Here is a 22,815-nt window from a genome sequence, read left to right on the forward strand (position 1 = left end):
CCCCAGCAAACCACAGCATAAAAGAGCACGCTGGCCACCACAGACTGGTAAAACATCTGCAATAGTTTTTTGCAGATGTTGAAGGACCCCAGCCTTCTCAGGAAGTACAGACGGCTCTGCCCTTTCCTGTGTAAAGCGTCCATATTTGCTGTCCAGTCCAGCTTGTCGTCCAGCTGCAGCCCCAGATATTTATAGGTCCTGACCACCTCCACATCGACCCCCTCGATGGACACGGGTTGGAGATGTGGTTTCTTCCTTCTGAAGTCCACCACCATCTCCTTGGTGTTGGAGGTGTTCAGCTGCAGATGGTTGGACCTGCACCACCTCACAAAGTCCTCGACCAGGCTCCTGTACTCCCCCTCCCTTCCATCCTTGATACAGCCAACTATCGCAGTGTCGTCCAAGTATTTCTGCATGTGGCAGAGCCCCGAGTTATACTGGAAGTCAGATGTGTATAAGGTGAAGGGAGGATGGGAGAGAGGACGGGAGAGAGCACTGTCCCCTGTTGTGCACCGGTGCTGCTGACCACAGTGCCTGACGTGCAGCCCTTCAGTCTGACGTACTGTGGTCTCTCCGTGAGGTAGTCCGTAATCCATGTCACCATGAGTGGGTCCACCCTCATCTCTGTCAGCTTGTCTCTCAGCAGGAGCAGCTGGATGGTGTTGAAAGCGCTGTTGAAATCAAAAAATGCGATTCTCACAGCGCCACTCACCTTGTCCAGATGAGAGTAGGCCCTATGGAGCAGATAGACGATGGCATCCTCCACGCCCAACTTCTCCTGGTATCCAAACTGCAGTGGATGAGTAGTTGTTCTCATTTACATATTTTTCTGTTTCTGGTGTCACAAAATAGGGATTTAATCGTAGGACATAAATGCTACCTGCTAACCAGGCCAATAGTAACTCCTTCTGCTGTACATCACTTAAGTCATCATTTTATTGTTAACGTGACAAAAACATAAAGACAAAGTTTAATGTCAGTAACATCTGGATTGTTTGTTTGAATAAGTGATCACAGAGAAGGTTTGATTCCACAGCCCCAACTATGTCGTTTCCCATCCTCACCAAAGGTGTCCAATAGCTGCATAAAATGTGCATGCTTGTTAGATTGTTGCTTTCAAAAAGTTAAAAAAAGATGCAGCCCCTCCCCCCACCGATTCCAATGTCAAAAAGGTGTGCGGATAGGGAGCCAAAACTGAGAGAGAAAGTGTCTTTTGAGATTTAGTCAGCTAGTGTGGATGTACTTTCAGAGCACCCTGCTGAAGTTTATATCCAGCATATGTGGCCACAGGCACTTTCTGTTCCTGGTGTTTGAAGACATAGTGTGCATGTACTGTGTGAGCAGTAAACCCAGTCTGTCCTGCACTTCCAGTGTGTTGGGCTGTTCTACCCAGTGCTGCTGGCTCTTATATAACAGCACTGATTACAACAACAAGGTTAACTTGCAGTGCACTCACTGACACACATTCTTTCCCTTCTACCTTCCCCTGAGCCGTCACTTTTGCTGCATCCCCGCTCGCACTAAATCTCACCTAGTTCCATCTCACCCAATTAAACGCTCTCTTTAAATGCTCTGTTTCCTTCTGTCTCTTTTCAGTATCTGTTGCTACTTCCTTTCTCTTTGTTCCCTTTATCAGTGTCACTTTGGCAGCATCCCAAAATTCCCAGCCTCTCTCCGCTTCTACCTCTTTTTGTCTCTTTTTCACTCCCCTCTATCCTATCATTCGCCATCTATCTGCCCTCACCATCTAAGTCTCTCTTTCTCTCCCCCTCTCTCTCCATCTGGGCTCCAGCTCAAATATTACAAATGCTATTGCATACTGGCCAGGGGCCAAATCAGCAAGGCGATAAATCAATACAGCGAGAGAATTATGTAACGTGCCACCATATTGACTGGCCTATCCTCCTCCTCCCCCCTCCCCCCGCCCCCCACCCTGGGTGGTTTCCTCCTCCACTCCTTGCTCTCTGTCATCGACTCACCTTGTTTTACTTCCCTTTGTTTGCTTTTTGCCCTCATTTAACAGGATAAATGATCAAAGTCCTATTGACAGCCTTGGCCTCTGGGTTAGTTTTGAGGTGAAAGCATGTTCTAGACAACGACCTGACATGCAGGTTCATACAGAGTACAACTGCTGTCATCAAACCATTATTGCCTGTTGGAGGTGATAGGGAAATAAATGCCAGATAATGAGAAAACAGCTTAGTATAAATGTGATCAAATGTAGTAAGATGTTCTACCTGATAGTGGTTTGAATCATTAAAAAGGACAAATTAAAAACCAAAGCTTTACTAAACTTTTAGAAACAGCTTAGTTCAGAAGGAAACAGTCTTGTGATCTTTGTAAATTTTTCAACACTCTCTGTGTACGCCAGTTCATTTGTTCTTGTGTAGTTCTTAATTACAGTACATCCAGAGCCCTGGGCAGTACACTAGAAACCAAACATGGAAAAATATAATCTATTGACTTTTGTGTATGCTCTGATGGTGCAGCTGGTCTGTGTGAAGTATTTATGAATCTGCAAGATTAGGTTGCGAATTTAAGCCTCACCTGAAGCACAGAAGTTGTTGCCCAGTGGCAAAAGGTTTTTCTTGGTTTGAATCTTGGCTTTGACCTTTCTATGTGAGGTTTGCAGTTTCTCCTCGTCTTTGTTAGGGACATACTCCTTGAATGAAGCACTGGCTTCAGACAGGGCTGGAACCAGTGTGCAGGGGCCACTGCCAGCACACTGCTTCAGGGGGTGGTAGAGAAGAGTTAGGTTGGAATAAATGTTAAGGACAAATAACAATAATAAATGCTGCAACTTTTAAATTATTTAATCAAATATATATTGTAAACTTCCTCTGTTGGTTCATTGTTTAACTTCCTTTTTGGGTGCTGGCCAAACTCTAGTAATATTGGATTTCCTTCCCTGCTCAACTGATGTGAGTGTTTGTTTGATTCACAAGACTGCAAATGCGCATACACAGTGTAATGTTTGAAAGTGAGCAGGTTTGCTCTTCTGTGAGCTACTGTATAGTAATGTTTACATGTATCCTGGCAGAAGCCTGAAGTCAGTATATAACTTTAACGTTTTACATCCAGTAATTCTCTTTATTCAAACAACTTCCTTCTGGCACAAAACTTGGATGTGAACAGGTGGAGTTTTAGCACACTTGCATAGTGGTTGACGGGTCATCAGCCAACTCATTCTCATGCCCAACTCTTCAATTACTGACACCTATCAATGGCTCTCCAGTTCAAGATATGACACTGTAGGTGTCATTTCTGGACGTGCAGGGCTCCGGGGTCAAGTTAGCTATAATAAATATGCAATGTCCATTTAGACCTTTAAACTAAAGCTTGTGTTTACATTGTAAAACCGTCGCAGTTTAGTTAAGTTTAGGCACAAAGACTGCTTGATGAGGAAAAGATTGTAAGATACGTTTAGTACCTGATGTAACTAAAGTATAAGAATAACACGTGCGTAACTTAAGAATGTTACATTAACTTACATATGTTATTAAGAAATTGGTATTACTCGGGGCATGGACAGCGGTCTCCAGGGCTGAAGCACTGTTTGTTTGAGCCATCCATCCACCCCAGTTAAATGTCTAGGAGTGTCTGTGCCAATGAATAATACAAAGTCTTTTAACAAGGTGTTTAACTTCTGTAGAGCATAAAAGGTTCAGTGATACATTTTATTGCTGGAGGCGTATCTATGTTTCAGAATGTTGATTGAACAGTATAAACTGATGAAAATGGACAAAAGAACAATGAACAACAGGTAGAGAAAATGCTCTATCATTGAGTAGGTACACACCAGATGGAAACTAATGACCCCTAGATACCAACAGGTTAAAAAAATTATCTATAATACATTTATGTTAATACAAACTTTGTGCAGAGTTCAAGGATGTTCTGTCTCAACTGTATAATATCAAACTAATTAGTAGTGTTTATAAGCTGTAGTAGATTTCCATTGCAACTGTTCTCTAATTGAATCATTTTTTTCAAATCAAACAGCATCTTCAGAACATGCATGCTTTACAGCAGGAGCTGAGATGAAATTAACCTCTTTTTGAGGGAAGACACATTCAACAGCTGGCACAAAGTCAGCTGTTGACTTTATGGAAACTCCTCAGTTTTGCCCTCAGGGCTTTTGTCTCAGTATTCTCCGTTACCTTTCCATTCTGGTCATGCAGTCTGGAGCTGTGGCTCCTGGTGCCCTGGCTTCTTTATGGAGGGAGGAGGGGGTGAGGGGTGCAGTCTATAGGAGTCGGTGAGTGCAGTAATAGTGCCTATATTTCCTCCACCCTATGCCCTGGTCAGAGAGTGCAGTGGCTCCATGCTGTATTTTCCATACCGTCACCCCCTACCCACCCTCTCCTCCTCTTTCTCTCTTTCTCCCCCCTACCCCTCTCTCTCCTGGCTTTCCGACTGTACTTTTTCTCTCCGCTCTGGAATTCAATCTTCCTGCACGTGGCCTGCACTCAAGAGGGCACGCTGTGTGTGTGTCTGTGTCTCTGTGTGTTTGTGTGTGTGTGTGTGAGAGAGAGAGAGAGAGAGAGCGAAAGTGAGTGTGTGTGTCTGAACGTGAGCTATAGGAAACATCTCCCGGTGAAGAGAAGGAAACATGAAGCATGCATTTTTGTGTGTTCGTGTGTAACATGCTAACAAGTGGGCACTACTTTTTCCACTTTCCCAGCCTGAAATCTCTGCAGAACTCACTTTTGTGCCCACTGTAAATGCAGTACATTTTGTACCAACACATTCAGTAAAGGGCAATCAAAAGATTATCTGTTAAGAAACCATATATTAGACTTTCTAAATGTCATGTTGGAGAGTTTTGGCTTGTTTGTTCATTCGTCAGTCTTCTCAAGTTTCACACAAAGTAATATTGATCTGGAAAGCTATTGTGTTGTTCCACAAATGTCAAGTGATTTCCTTGAGGAAACACATAAGAAATCACACTGATAAAACTGAGGAAGAAGGGAAAGGGAAACCTATAATGCAATGCAAAAATTGCGTTATTCATTGTCTTAGAGAGTGTTTTTTACAACAAATGTATTTTGATGAGTAAACAATGGCATGTTGTAGAGGTATTGTAACCATCCAAATAACAGACTAACTTCCTGTTTCGACTTTGACCGAAAGTAATTGGAGTAGTTGTATGCATGCACATTTTTGCTTTGCAATGAGGAAATATGACATTTTGAGTGCGAACACATTTGGTTTTACTTGGAAATAAAGTGATTTGATCTGGCCAAATTGTTGGTGTGGTTACAACCTGTCTGATTGTCTGAATGCTTTGGTTTCTTAGCAAGACTTTGTAGCAATGTTGCCATGGTACCATCTCAGCAATTACTCTGGTAAGTACAATGTAATCATAATTGTTGTACTAGATAACAGGACAGAACTATGAAATATAACCTTTTTAAGGTTCAATATTGTTCAAAAAAGTACACAAAACATGGTCTGCAAAGAGGAAACTGCAGTAAAGCAATCATCTAATCTGATTAATTTAATTAGAAACAGAAATTAGATGTAGTAAATCCAATCAAAATGGAGGAGTCAGTAAATTCAGGGGACCAAGTCTTCCACTGTTGATGATGTACCAGATCTGGATCCTGAACCTGGAAACCATTGTTCTCATTGTGCCACATGTTAACTGGTTTTTATCCTAAACCCTTATCGCTGGCTTCACACATCTGTTGGTGCAAAGATGTTGGTGCAGTGAATTCACATCTGTGCTGCAACACACGCTGCAGAGTTTTATAACCCCGATCGAAGGTTATCTGCATCTGTATCGATTTGTTTGTTTTTTTTAATCATCGAGTGTGTGTACACTAGGTCAAAGTATGTCTACATCAGGCTTACATCACACCAATGAAGAAGAGAAATCGAGGTACAGAGTGAACACAGAGGCTCCTTCTGCTCTCCAATCCCATCTGTTTGACACACAGAGGTAGGGAGGGGAAGGATGGAGAGAGAGTGAGAGAGGGAGGGGAGAGGGAGGGGTGGTAGACGAATGAGAACGAGGCCAGATCAGGCTGAGGCGGGGCGGGGGAGGGGGGGAAAGGGGGGAGGTGCTGTTTAGAGAAAGGCAGGGAGTGAAAAAAAAATCAGAGGGAGGCAGGCTGGGGGGTTGGGCTCCGAGCCTGTGCATGTGTATGTGAGAGAGGGAGAGAGAAAGCAGCAAGCGAATGTGTGTTGTGTATGTCTGTGTGTGTTTGTGCGCGTGTGTGCTCGCTCTGTTCCTTTCCTTTCTTTGTTTGACTACTGAGTGGGGAAAAAGCAAGACAGAATATAGAGAGATAGAGAGAGGGTGAGGAAGGGAAACACAGACAGAGGAGAAGAAGAGGATCTAAAACGAGAGTCACTTTTTTTTTAGAGAGAGAGAGAGAGGAGAGAGGAAGAAAGACAAAGGATTTCTATCTTGGTCTGTTTTTTAAATATTCCTCCCCCTTGCAGGTTGTAAAATAAGAAAAAATATATACCAACAACAACGACAACAGCACTGAATGCTTTTGACAACAGTGTCATATTCAGGAGCAGTGTGTGTTTTGTGTGCTGGCTCGGTACGTGTGTGTGTGTGTGTGTGTGTGTGTGTGTGTGTGTGTGTGTGTGTGTGTGTGTGTGCGCTGAGGAGGTGGGGGGAGGCAGCCTGTGCAATTTAAAGGGAAAATACAAGGCACACACAAAGCTGGGAGCGCAGGCAGGCAGGCAGGCAGGCAGGCAGGCAGGCAAGGCAGCCGGAAAGGCAAGGAGAGGAGAAGGTAGTGGAAATCTGCTGAGCTGGCTGACGCTTTAACTAACAAACCTTCTTTGGATTTTACTCCACCGAGCAGACCCTGTGTCTCCCAGTGAGCTCAACCTGAGCCCGGCCACGGTAAGACAAGCTTCCTATCCACGGGCTCTCAGCTGTTTTCCCTGCTACCGCTCTGCAGACAAAAGCAGGAGAAAGTTGCTGTGTGTGTGTATGTGTGTGCAGATGGAGAGAGGAGCTAAGCTAAAGGCTGAAGCTAAGGCTAAAAGGCGTGAGGAATGCAGCACAAAGGGAGCTTGTGTGCTCCAGCTGGGGCTGTGTGTGTATGTGTGTGTGTGTGTGTCTTTGTGGACAAGTTTAAATGTTTATGTCACGGGGCTTCCCAAACTTTTGCATGCGAAAGATGCCCCAAAATAGACAAACACCAGACTGCAGAGCCCCTTTTTGGTAAAAGATTTGTCCTGTCCTGGCTGGTTGTGTACTGATGGTGGAGAGAGTGAAAGCTCCTATCAGATGAGTCATTATATAGTGTCTGCTAGTGCTTTACATGAAAGCAAACATTTGGAAATTAAAGCAATTGTCATTTTACTGGGAAACAAAAGGAAACCCTGTCAAAGAGGAGCCTTGAAGGTCCCAACACGTTAGTTTAAAAAGCAGTGGTTCATGTCAGAGCAGAACGATTTAAATACCCCTGACGGCCCCGCAGCCAGCTGGCTCACCGGCGCGGAAAACAAAACACAAAAGTAGTTAATTTTTACTTCACCATCTCTTTTTCTCATCCCCTTTCAGTCCTTCATTCTATTCTCTCATGTTTTTCTCTCTTTCCTCCTCGTCCCTCGCTGCTTGCTGATTTAAATGCCAATTTGCACAAAAGGTTTCACTCATTCTTTCTCCTCCTGGTCTCCTTTTTTCTGTCCCTTTCTTTTTCCCACCGGTATCTCCTCTCTTTATCTCTCCATCGCAAAATAGACAGGTGACTGTATTGAACATGGGTCTTGTGACTTTGCTGCCTAAGCATTAATCAGTGGATGCCTATCTCGTCTACACACACACACAGATGCCGGCTCCCATTAGCTTCTTACACACAGCTGAGTATTACAGAGTGTGTTGTCCCGTCCAGTGTGTTGTGGTCTGGGGGCTTTAAGCTTTTTCCTGTCAGTCTGGTCTGCGGTCAGTACCCAGTGTGTAAATGTGTGTGTTTGTGTGTGTGTTAGTGATATCTAAAGAGCTAATAGGAGCCGGCATTCTATGTGTGTGTGTGTGTGTGTGTGTCTGTGTGTGTGTGTGAGCGCGTGTGTGCGCGCATGCTCCTCCCTGTGCGAGTGTGTGAGAAACACAACACTTGTGCCGGTGTCTGCCTGGAGCTAATATTGGTGTCAGTATGTGACTGCGTGCATGTGTGTGTTTGAGTGTGTGAGTCCCTGTCCTAATTAAATCCGTCCCCCCCCCCCCCGTTTGAACCAATACAAACATTCCTAGAATAAAAGCCTCACTAGAAAGACGTCTCACGCGTACTACTGTAAACTGATCCGTACAGTACTCCTCCACACACACACGTGAGCGCCCGGCCTGCACATGCGCACACACACACTTCCACACATAAGGCAAAATCTCTGTTACTATTCCATTTGCCGCCCCCACCCTTCCTGCCCCTACATCCCCACCCCCGGGGAATTTCCTCTGTTCTCTCTTTTCATTAGTTCATTACCAGCGGAAGTAGAGCATCCTCTATTCTCTGACATTTCTCTTTCCTTTTTTCCTGTCTTTCTTTTTTTATGCCTCTACCACTTCCTGTCCAGCTGCGATTATCCAATAGTGGCGTGCCAGGCACAGTTCAGCCAGGGTCGCCTGCTGTGGGCTGGAATACATCATAGCAGCTCACTCACTACCTGACATAGCCTTGCCCGATTAGGAAATACTGTATACAGGACGCAGCCAGCACTAATGCTGCGCTAATCTGTTTATACAGAGCTGCTGGTTCCCATACTGAATACAGAGAATGCTGTTTTACAGGAGAATATGATATGACATGGTACATTACATTATGTCAGAACTGATTATGCTAGGATGGATTACTTTTTGATATAATTCTGTTTGTTTGATCATATGGAGTAATTTATATTATAAAATGTGCTATGTAGTAAATATATATATATATATATATATCTAATATATATGGCAGGAAAGACTATTATAATGGAAGTGGATTTTTCATTGTTTTTGTTCTTATTTCTGTGTCATGCCAAACATTTGATGCTTGATTTATATTGGTGTCTCATAGTCCCATGTAGGGCATATGAATACACAAATATATTGTTATGTGCAAATTTTGAAAACAAAGGCAAATTTTGATAAAGGTTAAAAAAATATATACTGGTGGATGCAATAAGATAGAGCATAAAACAAAGGGGTTATGTTTTCAGTTAGTCACAAAGGAATACGGTATAATAGCGTCTATAATGTGGTGAGACAGATTCCATTACTTTCCATTATGGCTGTTGTTTTTTTTTTTCTGTAGGCTACAGTTTTGCATAGTCATTAGTTGGGGGAGGGGGTGACCCGGCCCAGCTGTGAGTGAACGTGCGTGTTTTGCCGATGCAGATAAAATATGGAGATGTAGCCCATGATGACAGTTGATTCTGGAGCTGTCTGTGTAGCAACAAGCCATTTCCTGCACTGAGAGCCATTAGGACGCCACCCAAACCTCCCACCCCCGTCTGTCACCCACCATGCTCCTATGTTCCTCTGCAGATGTGCACACACACAAACACACATTGAGAGGAGATGGGGGTGTGTATGTGTGTTTTTGGGATTGAATTTGTGCGTGCATGTGTGCTGCTCTCCTTTTTACCCCTCCTCGGCCCTGGGGCAGTCTCCCCACGGCTGAAGGGGGGGGATTGTGCATTCATTGGAATGGAGGCTGAGATGGTAGGGGGGAGAAGGAGGAGGGTGAGGGTGATTGAGTGTGCTGCCTAGAGAAGAAAAAGGGAGAGAGAAAGAAGAGAGAGAGAAGAGGAGAGGGGGAGGAGTGGGCTGCCTTGTGTTTAAAAACAGGGAGAAAAGGGGAGGAGAAGGAGAGGAGCAGACAGGCAGGAGAGGAGGTCCAGGGGTGGAGGTGAGGGGAGGCTGGCTGGCGCCGTGGCTGGGTTGTGTCTGTGGAGAGAGGGGCTGGAGCTGTGATAAAAACAGCTTATATTCGAATAATAATTTGAGACACTTTCCTGTAAATAAATGTCTGTCTGTTACTGTCTGTCTCGGATTTGATCGAATGTTATAACAACCGAGGAAAGCTTTCTCTGAACTTTATTATGACTGCTAGATTCTCCTTGGAAAAAAATCATCTGCTGCTACACAGGAGGTGATATGTGTGAGATTTCACTTAAAAAGTTAGTGTGGTTTTTGACTCTTCACTGAGTCTCCTGTCCTAACATGTTTAGAGTAACTAAAGTGAAAAAGTTACATCCTATTTGTGGCGACATAATTTTGCTTATATGTGGACATTCCTTTTCATGTCCATTTATGTCAGTGTTTTTTATGTTTCGAAGGTAAATGCTGATGTTCATTTCCATCAGTGTTCCACGCTCTCTTGTTCTGATCTAGCCATGGGGGCTACTGCTCTCAAAGCCTATCACACAGTTCTTGCTTTGTTTATCACTTCACATCATCTTTCTGCAGCAGGGGGGTAAGGCTTCATGCAAATGGCTGTTGATCAGAAAATGTAAAAGCTTTAGGAAGGCAGTTAATAGTTGAGTGGCTGTTGTACAGCAGCATGTGTTTTCAGAGAGTAGAAAAACAGACATGTGCCTATTGTAAGATTTGCAAGTTACTACTTTTAACCAGCATATTTTTGGATAGAATGTACGTCTGAGTATAGAGCGATGTATTTTGCATTTGTGTTGGACAGTGGGTTTATGCTAAAGTAATATTACACAGATATCCAGTATTTATTTAGTTTGGAAGGATACAAGCATTGGTGAACTGTGTATGTGTAGTGGGTGGTACCAGCTGGCCTTGTATTGTCTCCAAGGTGCAATGTTGTGTAATAAATACTGAATATACATTGGTGCAAGTGCTAACAGCATTCTCCTTGCACAACAGTCAGCTGTTCAGAGAATATTTGTCAGAATTTGTGCCAATTCCTTTAGGATCCAGGCTATTTTACTCAGCATGCATTATACATACAATCAGACACATACTGTACTTATATATAGACAGACAGTACAGTATTTGCATTTTATTCGGTGGCTAAATGTTGTAGTCTGAGGCTTTATCTATGCCTACACTAGTTTTATATTCAAATGCCTAGTTTGTTAATGCACAGAGGGATAAGGCTTAGGTGGTTAATTCTATTATGCAGGGTCAAAGGGCTAAGGAAGATTAGCTTTGGCCTTGAAGCTAATATCCACCATAGAAACTAGCCTGTGTAGGTAGCTGTATATGATTATCAGAGAGTAAGACAAAGAGAGCGACAGAAACATGATGAGAGACAGAGACAGAGAGGCTAGGCAGTCTGGTGGAAGGTCAAGTCCACAAGCTGCAGCCTGACTGCCTTATTTATTCAGGTTGGTCTAGATCTGAGCTGCAGTCATAGAGATGCACACGAGAGAGACAAGAATTAGAGAGGAAAGAAAAAGCACGGTGCTTGGAGAGATATCTGGGAGAGTAAAAAAAAACTAGCCATGCCCCCCCACACACACACACACACACACACACCACCATTGGCAGAGGTAGTATGCTGAATGTGCACATGGCTTCTTTGTGTGATGGAGACTGACTTGGGTTTGTTGATTTAAGGTAATGGCTTCCAGTTGTCTCAGTCAGGAGAGGGCTGTGTCACAACTACTGGGGATAGACAGTGGATTGGCAGGCTGGGTGAAGTCAAAATCCATAACACAAACACTTCACACAACACACCGGGATTGTGTGACTATTATATGGGTTACTTGTGTTGGCCCCTGTACTATGAAGCTTGTGACTGATTGAAACAGGTGTGTGTGTGTGTGTGTGTGTGTGTGTGTGTGTGTGTGTGTGTGTGTGTGTGTGTGTGTGTGTGTGTGTGTGTGTGTGTGTGTGTGTGTGTGTCTGCATGCACAAGTCCTAGCTGCATGGATGATTTTATCACTCCTTGGCAAAGGTCAACAGTGGAATTGTGTGTGTGTTTATGGCGTCTCTTGCATAATGTGTGTCAAGGGTTGCAGATTGTTAAAGTGTGCTAGCTCTGTAATGAAGGTTGCAGACTTCTTTATAGTTCATGATGAAAGGGGAGGGAGGGAATGAGAAAGAAAAGAAGAAAGGGACATGTTGAGAGGGGTTAAACACTAGAGTGAGTGTTGAGTTTTTGATTGGACACCTGTCAGGTATTTGATTGAGCGGGACTTTTACTAGACATTGTGTCATACCTACTATGTCTGCACCAAGCACGTCTTTATTTCCCTGTTAATGATGCATGAATATTCCAGAGATAATGGAATGTGTTTTTTCCCCTCCACTATCTTGCTTTTATTCATTATGAACTGCTTGTAATGTTAGTGATATCTGCATTGAAGCTTATCCTACTGTTGCACTCTGGGTAGGAGCAGCTGCTAAATGCCTAAAATATAAACCACATAAAATAGAATTTATAATATCAGTACACAAACACAGATTCACACAAACGCATTACAATTGGCTCATGCCCATGTGCTTTTACTGCAGTCTGTAATTGTGCCGGCTCTTTGAAGGTTTCTGCTCTTATGCTGTTCTCCTTTTCGTTTTCTCTGTATTTGTTTTTTTGTGGCGTTTCTCATCAAGTAATGTGGTCGTGCCCAGCTTCTCATTGTGTCTGCATGAGATGTTGTTTCTATACTCGTGTCTAAACTCAGAAAGTTTAGGGAATGTGTATGTGCTTGGGACCACTCTTAAAAGTAGATGCTGGTTAGGAGTGTGTGCCTGGGAATAAAAGTTGATTCTCTCTCACAGCTTCTGTCAGGGAGCTGGGTTTGCTCGCTGGTATGTGTTTGGCTTCTGCTGTTAATGATGCAAGACTGAAACGCAGTGTTCAGTCCTGCCTTATCTCACTGGTCTCCCTGGTTTTACTGGTTTAATGTGGTCTATTTACTCAAGGGCTTGCACACATGAGGACACGGCATTGTGTGTTCCAGTTTTTATTCTGTAATAAGCCAACAAGCAATACATTTTTATCAAAGCGACTGCTTGCTAACAGTAGGCATTCAGCAGAACCCTAGCAACATGGACTCACAAGCGTTGTTTGGTTTGGTCCAGTTATTGAAAACATATCTCTTTGGCTTGCTAGGTGTTCAACTTTCTTCAGTAGTACTTTTCCTTGGGGGGCGGATTCTCATTGAGACGGAAATATTGCAATAAGTCATCGTCATCACAATATAAATAAAAATCAGTCACATGAATACCCTTGTGTTCTACAGTATGTTAAGAGTTCTTGACTGATGGATTAGCTATACTTATTTATGCAAAACTACATTGTACAGACTGAACCACTGTGACACTTGCAAACAGCTGATGACTCGTGTATATGTGTGAGATAAAACAAGCAATACACACAAGTTAAACTCTACATCTTACTCCAGTAATCAGGTTAGTACATCCGTGGATGTTCATGAATGACACATCATGCAAAACAAACACACACACACACACACACACACACACACACACACACACACACACACCAGACCATCTGCCCTGACATGTGAGTGACCCCGCAATGACCTGATCGATCCAGCTGATGGACTTACAGTAATGCATTAACCCGATTATGTTTCTACAGGGAAGAGGAAGAAGATGAAGATTGTGTGTGTATGTCTGCAGAGTCTGACAGCTGTAATAAACTGATCAACTATGAGGGGGAAATTTTACTTCGTTGATTATTTAGTTAGAGGTCTCTTTTCCTCCTCTTACACCCACAGTCTTTCCTCTCTTCTCCATTCCATTTCTGCCCCCTCTTTCATATATTACTCTATTCCTCCCCAGCCTCCACCTCCTCCTTTTCCTCCCTGTTCTCCCCCTCCTCTTTTCTTTTTCATTCTTTTTCTACCCAACCTGCCTTTCTTTCTTCCTCTCTCTTTCCTGCTCTTGCTTTCTCTTCTGCATATTACATCGCCTGTCTCTTTAACCCAGTTCCACACTGAACCTTAACCCCTCTCACTTGTGTAACTTCTATGATAACCGTGCTTTTGTGTGTCCACACAATGTCTCCCGCTCCACTTCTTCTCAATACGTGAGTCACAAGTCACAGCTGAGCCACACAGGAGACCATTCATTTTGTAAGAATCTTTCAAATTTTACCAGCCTCATATTTGTGTCTAATGTAATTACTCTTTATTTTGGAGTGTGTTTTAGCAGATTCTTGTCTGTCGTGCTTTTGTAGAAATGGCAGGTGTGTGTATAAAACAGAGTGTGAGAAATCAAAGCTGTGTCTGTCTTGCAGTGTTTACGAGGATATCTGTGTCTCTGCTTGAGTGTGTCTGGAGGGCAGCGGGTGCACTGTGACCTTTATGGGTCTGTCTGTCTGTCTGTCTGTCTGTGTGTGTGTGTGTGTGTGTGTGTGTGTGTGTGTGTGTTTGTGTTTGCCCCCAGACCGGTAACATGATCTGTCTCAAGGAGTTGAACCCTCCATCCCTCCTCTGTCTGTCTGCACCCGACCTCTCTTTCCCTCTCTCCTATGTCTCCCCCTATCCGTTCACAGCCTTCTCCCCTTTCTGTCTGCCCCTTTTCCTGTCATTCATCCCTCTTTCCCTTGTCCTGTCCCCTTTTTGTCCTCCTAACCTTAACCTTGTAAATCTCTGTCAACCAAAACCTTAAATACATCTGTCCAAACCCTCAATCGTCTTTGCATCTTTTTCTCATTCTGTCACTCACTCTCTCTCTCACACACACACACACACACACACACACACACACACACACACACACTCACATTCTATGATCAGATGGCTTTGATTGCAGAGATCAGAGGTAGATGTGAGTGTGTGTGTGTGTGTGTGTGTCTGTCTGTCTGTGTCTGTCTGTCTGTGTGTGTGTGTGTGTGTGTGGTTGGTGGGTGGTCAGAGTTGGTGTTGTAATTGATTTTCTGTGTTTCCTTTGTTTGACTAGTGTTGGATGTCTGGGAGCACTCTCAAAGCTGCCTATACTGTATTGCACTGATACAATATGGTTAAGATTGTGTGTGTGTGTTGTGTGTGTGTGTGTGTGTGTGTGTGTGTGTGTGTGTGTGTGTGTGTGTGTGTGTGTGTGAGGGTTGGGTGGGGCAGGGTGATGGAGGAGGTCAAGAGACAGGCTGACTCTCTCCCACAGGATTTCTATCACTGATGTATAGAATTACAAGCTTCACAGTGTGTGTACTCGATCTCCTCTCTGTCAGATGGTCAACACTGCCTTTTCACTCCTCTTCCTCCTGCTGTTTTCATTCAACAGAAAGTTAGAAAATAAAGGAAAAGCTTTGACCCTAAATATATTCCTGAGGTATAAAAAAACCCAAGTCCATGCGTTCAAGTGGCTTTGGGAGTTGAAAAGCCTTTAATAAGAGACGGTTAAGACATTAAAAACTCCCACTCTCATCAGCTGATGGCCATAGGCCGACATGTGTCGGTGGTTTTAATATATTGGAGCAGTCTTGTCATTCTAACGAGTGTTGCAGCCCACTGGAGTCCTCCACCCTGCCGCCACCCACTGCTACAAAATATTTGTTCTCTCTCATACGTTTTAGACTCAGACCAACTCTTTTATTCAAAGTTTCCAATCAAGCTGGAGCTTTTAACACAGGGCTGAACGTGCACCGTGTGCTGTTTGGGCAGTGTGTTTGCAGTTTCCAGGAGCTCTGTGTGTGTGTGTGTGTGTGTGTGTGTGTGTGTGTGTGTGTGTGTGTGTGTGTGTGTGTCCTGTACTCTGTTGCCATATGGCGGCTGTATAAGCCCACAGTGTAAACACAGCTGGCTGCCTCCCGTGGCTGCACGGGTGAACAGCAGTCTGCCTGCAGATACAAAAAGCCCTAATAGGAGGATCACATTCACTGCTAGTACATTAATATGGCTATTAGGCACATTGGGATTCATGGTGAGTTATTTGTAAGGCACATTAGTGTCGATGTTGCAGCCTGATATCCAGACTATTAGTGATGTTAAGCTGGTGATTATTAAGTCTCTTAGCGGCTGCTCATGTTACATTGCTGCAGGGAGTTGTGATTTTAAAAAAAAAAACTGTGATGACAATTATTTGTGAATATTGCAATCTGAACATGACACTTAAAAAAAAAAGTATAATCTCTTGAAATAGTAAGTCATTGTCACTGTTTAGATTTAATCATGCTGTCATATAAATCAGGGAGTGTAAAAGCTGCATTCCTGTGTGTTTGTTTTTACACAGAATACGTGCAGACACCATAATTCGTTTCTATTCATATGGTTGGGTGATAAAAGTATTTATCAAAGAGTAATGCTCATGGTTTCCTGAGCCAGAGACACAAAGAGGGAGATAAAGCAAAGAGGAGAGGGCAGGTAGTGAACATTGCACATCATAAATAATGTCAGAAACACTGGTGCATGCTAGCCAGTGCTCAGGGTAGCGTGAAATCTGCTCTAACCCCCTCCTTTCTTATCTTCCCTCCCTATCACACTCCCTCTCTCGCTCTTTGTGCATGTGTGTCTGTGTGTGTGTGCAGGGTAATTGAGGTGTGTGACCTTGCTGTAGGCCTGGCAGGTGTGAAGGGAGGGATGGAGGCAAGCAGGGGACGAGATGAATGGGGGGAGAGGGTGAAGGGAAGGATGGATGGATGGAGGGTTCTGCTGTTATATGTTGGCAGGCTGATAACCTGTTTGCATGCATATATGTATGGTAATGTTTGGCATTCTGTAGTGAAAAGAAATACAAGTGATTGTGTGTGTGGGTGGAAGCACATTCTTCTGCTGTAAGGTCCTCTACATGCGACATGGAAATGAGATCATGTGCGTGTGTGGGTGTATGTGTTATTGAGCAGACGAGATGGCATATATAATTTGCTATATGCTATAGTCTGAATCTTTTTTTGCATTAAAATTGATGCATGTAGCATTTCTTAAACATCACTGTCAAATTGTAATGTGTCAGTATAATTACTATAAACCAATGAGAGTAATGGCCTGCATGATTGACAGCCTTTGTGTCGCACCTTTTCTAGTACTATCATTAAGACTACATTTCCTATACACCCTGTTTCTTCCTGCCACAAAGATGCTGATGAATGTTGTTTGCTCTGCCACCCTGTCCCTCCCTGGTGTTTACTGAAACATTACAGAGGAGGATAAACACATTTGAGCCTATTTTCCTTAAAGGTCTTTTCCCCTTCTATGAAATCTTATTAAAGCAAGCCAAGTAACATTTCTGTAACTTTGTCAACACTAGTTTGAACTGAATGAACATTATATTAACAGAGCACAAGGTTAAACATGCAGAAAAAGAGAAATGGGTGTCTTGTACTTGTCTTTTAAGATCACTCTAACAAATTTAAAAACTCAAACGACATTTGTTGTGTACCCAATAAGTTAAATAAACTAGGAAACACAAGCCAATTTGAAAGCTCCAGTGTGTAACATTTGACAGAGACGGAATTTAATATTCATGAGTATGTTTTCATTAGTGTATAATGACGTCAAAATAGGAATCGTTGTGTTTTTGTTACCTGAGAACGAAGCGTTTTTATCTTTATAGTGAACAGGTTCTATTCTACAGAGGCCACCATGTTTCTAAGATGCTCAGATCAGACAAACCAGGGGCGCCCCATAGCTCACCTGGCTCACCAAACACTTGCTGTAGATATGGCCTTTCCGCACATTTTCCGGCCACCATAGTTGCTTGTACACGCGTGGAACGGGGGGATGAGGCGAAGGTGTTGCAATCTGCAACTACACTGCTAGATGCCACTATGTACACACTGGTCTCCTCACATATGTTCTCATATCATAGCAGGTTAAGAAAAAACCCTGTACAACCACAGTAATAATCTGACCAACATGGCCCAGTTTTCATTAATGCCAACTGTAAATGTCCTGTTATGTCGGAATGAAGTCGTAATGAAGTCGTAAGGAACATAAACGTAGAAGTCATCTATGTCTGAATGACACAATGCCATCACTTTAGCAGGTAAATGAAGCCAGCAATGTTAAATGCTCCTTCCTTCCAATGCCTGCTATTACAAGATAAAGCTTTATCTCAACCGGCACAGTACAATGCAGGCAATTTCACAGTTTTTTTCAGCAGTAATAATGATAATAAAGTATTTCAGAGCTACAAATGTTAACTATAAAGTAAGATGGGCAGTTTACCCTACAGGGTAACACTTTATAATGAGTACACACTATTAAGCATTTGTTAAGCATGAATAAATAATGAAATCATCATTTATAACGCATGAATAAACATTAGTATGTAGTTTATAAACACAGTTAAAAATGTTTTATTCATCATTGATAAGCACATTAGTTATGGATTAGTAAATACTGAATTCATCATTTATAAAGCATGATTCTGCTGTAAATAGTCATTACTATGTGGTTTATAATATAACTTAACTTAAAAAGTTATAAATGTTTTACTCTTCATTGTACTGTACATTTCTGCATGCACTTGCACATCCACTATTCAGACATGTATTAATGATTAGTGACTGTGTTAGCAGATGTTCTATAAAAACTCACAACAAATTCATTTTCCAATGATGGCCTATAAACAGTTATTAACGTTACCGACCCGCCCGCGGTGGCTAAGCCGACCTAGTCTAGTCTCGTGTAGCCGGGCGAGGTGAGTGCCTAGCAGCGGCGGGTCGGTAACGTTAGTAACGTTAGTCGGGGAGCGAGGGCAAACACCTGCAGCTGCTGACAAGCTAACGTTTGCTTTCAACCATAATGTGTGCTACCAAACAAAGACACATACTCACCACTAGAGCCGCTGACGGCCGCCGACTCCAATGTGCTTCTCCATGCTCCCCCTGGCTGCACTGTCAGAAACTTCTGAGAGTTAACGTAAATATGACGTATAACATCACAACAATAGCATGTCTTCATAAACACCCTTGTTCGTCTTCATACAATATGTTGGGAAGTTGCAGTAAATATCAATACAATATGTTCTATATCCCTTTGTGTTGTGTCTCTCCTTCGTCTGTTAAGATAACTGAACATTTTGTGAGTCTCGAGGCATTGTCAGCCTTTATATCTCATTTGTAAATCCTTAATAAGCCATAGATAGTGCTCACTTTAGATGAGCTCGTGCAAAATACTTAATTAACGAGTAGTAAGTGCTTTGTAACTGTGAATTCCTGCATTAATCACTGTTTATAGGCCATCATTAGAAAATGAATTTGTTGTGAGTTTTTATAGAACATCTGCTAACACAGTCACTAATCATTAATACATGTCTGAATAGTGGATGTGCAAGTGCATGCAGAAATGTACAGTACAATGAAGATTAAAACATTTATAACTGTGATTATAAACCACATAGTAATGACTATTTACAGCAGAAACATGCTTTATAAATGATGAATTCAGTATTTACTAATCCATAACTAATGTGCTTATCAATGATGAATAAAACATTTTTAACTGTTTATAAACTACATACTAATGTGTATTCATGTGTTATAAATGATGAATTCAGTATTTATTCATGCTTAACTAATGCTTAATAGTGTGTACTCATTATAAAGTGTTACCAATTCGGTAAATGAAAAAGTCTAAAAGCAATTCAGTATTATACAGTGTAGCTCTTGAAGTGCTTTAATGCAATCCATAAAATCAACTCCAAAACTGAGCAGTGAGGAGAGGTCGGAACAGCGGTGACATGGTCTTGTCTCCCTGAATTAGTTAAAAGGCTAGCAGCTGTGTTTTGTACCAGGTGCTCAGTAATTATAATAATGTTCTATAATGATGAACTGATGTTACATGTAGTTCCTTTAACATGAAAAGACATGTTTTCCTCTCCACAGCAAGCCTACCATCATCTTCTCCACAGAATAGTGCGGAAACAGAGCAGAGAGGCAGTGAGCTCTCACACACCCATCCCCCCTTCTTCTCCTCTGTCGCTTTATACCCTCCTCCCCTCTGCTCTCTGCACAGTAGCACAGTGCATCTGTGTCATGTCACTGGGTTCTGGCGTCCCGGAGTAACCCCCTCCCATACCAGTGCAATATCTCTCTCTCGCTCTCTCTCTCTCTCGCTCTCTATCTCTATCTCTCTCTCTCTCCCTCTCTCTCGGTTTGTCCTTGTGTGGCACAGACTGTCATCTTCGATCTCTTCATCTTCTCTCCATCCACCTCATCCCTCGCTCCTGTCTGCTTTTTCCTAAAGAAGTCTCCCCCTCTCGCCTGTCTCTGTCATCCTCTCTTTCACTATACTTAATGTGTGTCACTCTTTTTATATTTCTCCCTCTCTCTCACCCTATCATGCAGCACAAACCCAAATACACATCATTGCTTTCCCCTTCTCTCTCACTCTGTCCTCCCCCCTCTCTCATGAAGCATACACAAACATAAAACTGTCTTGGTGCATACATTAATAGATCCAAGCTCCTTAGCTGGCTGCTGCATGCATAATCTATCCGCTCATACAGAATGTAACAAGTGCACTGAACAGTGTGTGTGTGTGTGTGTGTGTGTGTGTGTGTGTGTGTGTGTGTGTGTGTGTGTGTCTGTTGTGTGTGTGTGTGTGTGTGTGTGTGTGTGTGAGGCCCTAGGCTCCTCCCTCCAGAGGGAGAGAGACAGACAGGTGTGGACCAGATTGAGTTCCGCCTCATTTCCTCTGCCCTGTGCAGCTGGTCAAGGACACACTTTTACACACACACACACTGAAAAACACACAAACAGGCATGTCTTCGACACATGGCTATGCACTCATGCACACACACACACTTCAAATACAAGGACGGAGACATGCATACTGAACACACCTCAAATAAAGACACAATACAAGATGTAGAAGGATCAAATGCAGCATTAGCATAAACTAGAGTGTGTGTGTGTGTGTGTGTGTGGTGAATGTCCATAAGGCTGCCTGCACTTGAATTCCTATGGAAGAGGATTACAGCAATGATTACAACGCGATTGACAGAGTATTTCCATGGCAACACTGACAGATTGACGAATGGTAGAAATCCAGCCCAAGTATAAAGTCGCTTAAGTCCCTCTCACTGCATGTTATATTTAAATTGTATCTAACACACACCCACACCCACATACACATACACATAACATTACTCACCATTGTAATATTTATAGCTGTCTTTGGTTATTTATACTGTATTTGACATGACATAGTGGTTGTCCATTTTCATGCTGGTATCAAATGTATCAACACTGGAGGAACATTATGATCCTGACTCACACACACTCATGAACACACAAACAACAACGCTCCCCGCTGACATCAGCAGCTCTTGTGTTGATGTCAAGACACAATTTTATAAGTCTCAGGAGGAGCTGGTCATTGGCCGTCAAAACAATTCTACCACTCCAAGCATTTTTCCCTACTTTAATTTTCCATTTTTATTTCAGGCATTTAGCTGATTTATTTAAAGTGCACTAGTAGAGTGAGATTGAACTCCTTCATCACCAATATTACAGTCAGCCAACAGAAATGCGTGCGAAGGGTTTTAAAATGAATTGCTTTGTTTCCACTGAGATGTCCAATATAAGAGAATGTGGTAAAGTGGGTGCAAGATCTAATCATTAGGTCACATTTCTTTTCTGTGTAGATAAAACCAAAGCCTAGATTATCTTAAACCAGGTGACATATCTTCACCTCTCGTCAGTTCCTCGGGTTAGGTATGGTGAGACATTTCTCATCCACACCATGAAATAGATTTCTACACAGCTTCTCTCTGTTTTGTTCTGTTTGTTCTGAGTAGACACACACACACCCTCTGTTGTCTGTAGTATCTGTGTATTCAATACATGTGTTGAGGCCTGTTGTATGATTGTGGATGGATCTCTCTGTGTGTGTGTGTGTGTGTGTGTGTGTGTGTGTGTGTGTGTGTGTGTGTGTGTGTGTGTGTGTGTGTGTGTGTGTGTGTGTGTGTGTGTGTGTGTGTGTGTGTGTGTGTGTGTGTGTGTGTGTGCTGTGGCGCCTACCCAGTGCAGGAAGTGTGGGGTCACAGTGTCTGGAGGGCAGCCAGGCGGCCTCCCTCCCCTTTAAATACCCAGACACTGATACTTTGCATTTAAGAGCGCTGCCTATAGGAAGCGACTTACCATACAGACACAGAGGAGGAGGGAGGGGGGGGTGGTATGTATACATTATGGGGTTGTATGCTTACTTGCTGGTGAAAGTGATTGAGTGCTTGTCATATTGTGCAAGTACATATGTGAGTGTGTGTAAGTCTTTGTCTGTGTGTGTGTGTGTGTGGTCCTGTGAAGATGGTATGAGCCACCATGTGGGGATCACGTGTGCCACAGCAGATAAAGGAGTCTTTGTGAGCAGATGCAGAAGATGCAGCTCAGGCTACACACACACACCCACAAACAGACACACTATATACATACACATACAGTAATCTAATTGGACACTCTGCTGCTCTTTCACATGCTATTTCTGAGGTTACTTTTGCTTTCAAACACTCCCTCATTGTTAATGAGTGTGTGTGTTTGCAAGCGGTGTGGCTGGTTGCAAATTAGAAATTTCCATTTCTCAGCCATTTATATTTATTAGGTATGAAATCATTGTGGATTTTGGAGTTAACACACACAGCGGTGTAATTATAAATACCTGAGTCAGCCTTTTTGGTATGTGACGGTTAACTTTAATGGCATTGTTCAACTGGATAGTACAGTTTAGCGCCTCTGCACTGGTATGTGGGCTTGGTAGGGCTTGCCTGACCACTCTCCAACTTTGTCTCACACACACATACACTCAGCCCCAGAGACAGTAGGAGTGCATCCTGGGCTAATGCCTACAGCCTTAAACACCTTTAATTCCCTCTTCATATTGCACACACGTGTGTGAAGAAAGTGTTGTTGTTGTTGTTGTTGTTGTTATGATTCATTATCAGAGCCCCACCATTTATCACCCTTAACAAGAACACTTTCTTTT

General features: G+C 42.9%; 1 protein-coding gene across 3 annotated transcripts in view; it reads left to right on the forward strand.

The window, feature by feature from the left end:
- Window positions 1-6,146: 6,146 nt before the first annotated feature.
- The window catches only part of kdm6ba (lysine (K)-specific demethylase 6B, a), a 53,751-nt gene continuing 37,082 nt past the window's right edge, over window positions 6,147-22,815 (forward strand). The window contains exon 1 of one of the 3 annotated variants that reach the window (XM_051375269.1): window positions 6,147-6,868. The gene's annotated coding sequence lies outside the window, so the exon portion shown is untranslated. The remainder of the gene's footprint in view (window positions 6,869-22,815) is intronic. The other 2 variants (XM_051375270.1, XM_051375268.1) reach the window with 2 other exon arrangements.

Source organism: Dicentrarchus labrax, unplaced genomic scaffold (assembly GCF_905237075.1).
Source record: "Dicentrarchus labrax unplaced genomic scaffold, dlabrax2021, whole genome shotgun sequence".
NCBI classification, from domain to species: Eukaryota; Metazoa; Chordata; class Actinopteri; family Moronidae; genus Dicentrarchus; species Dicentrarchus labrax.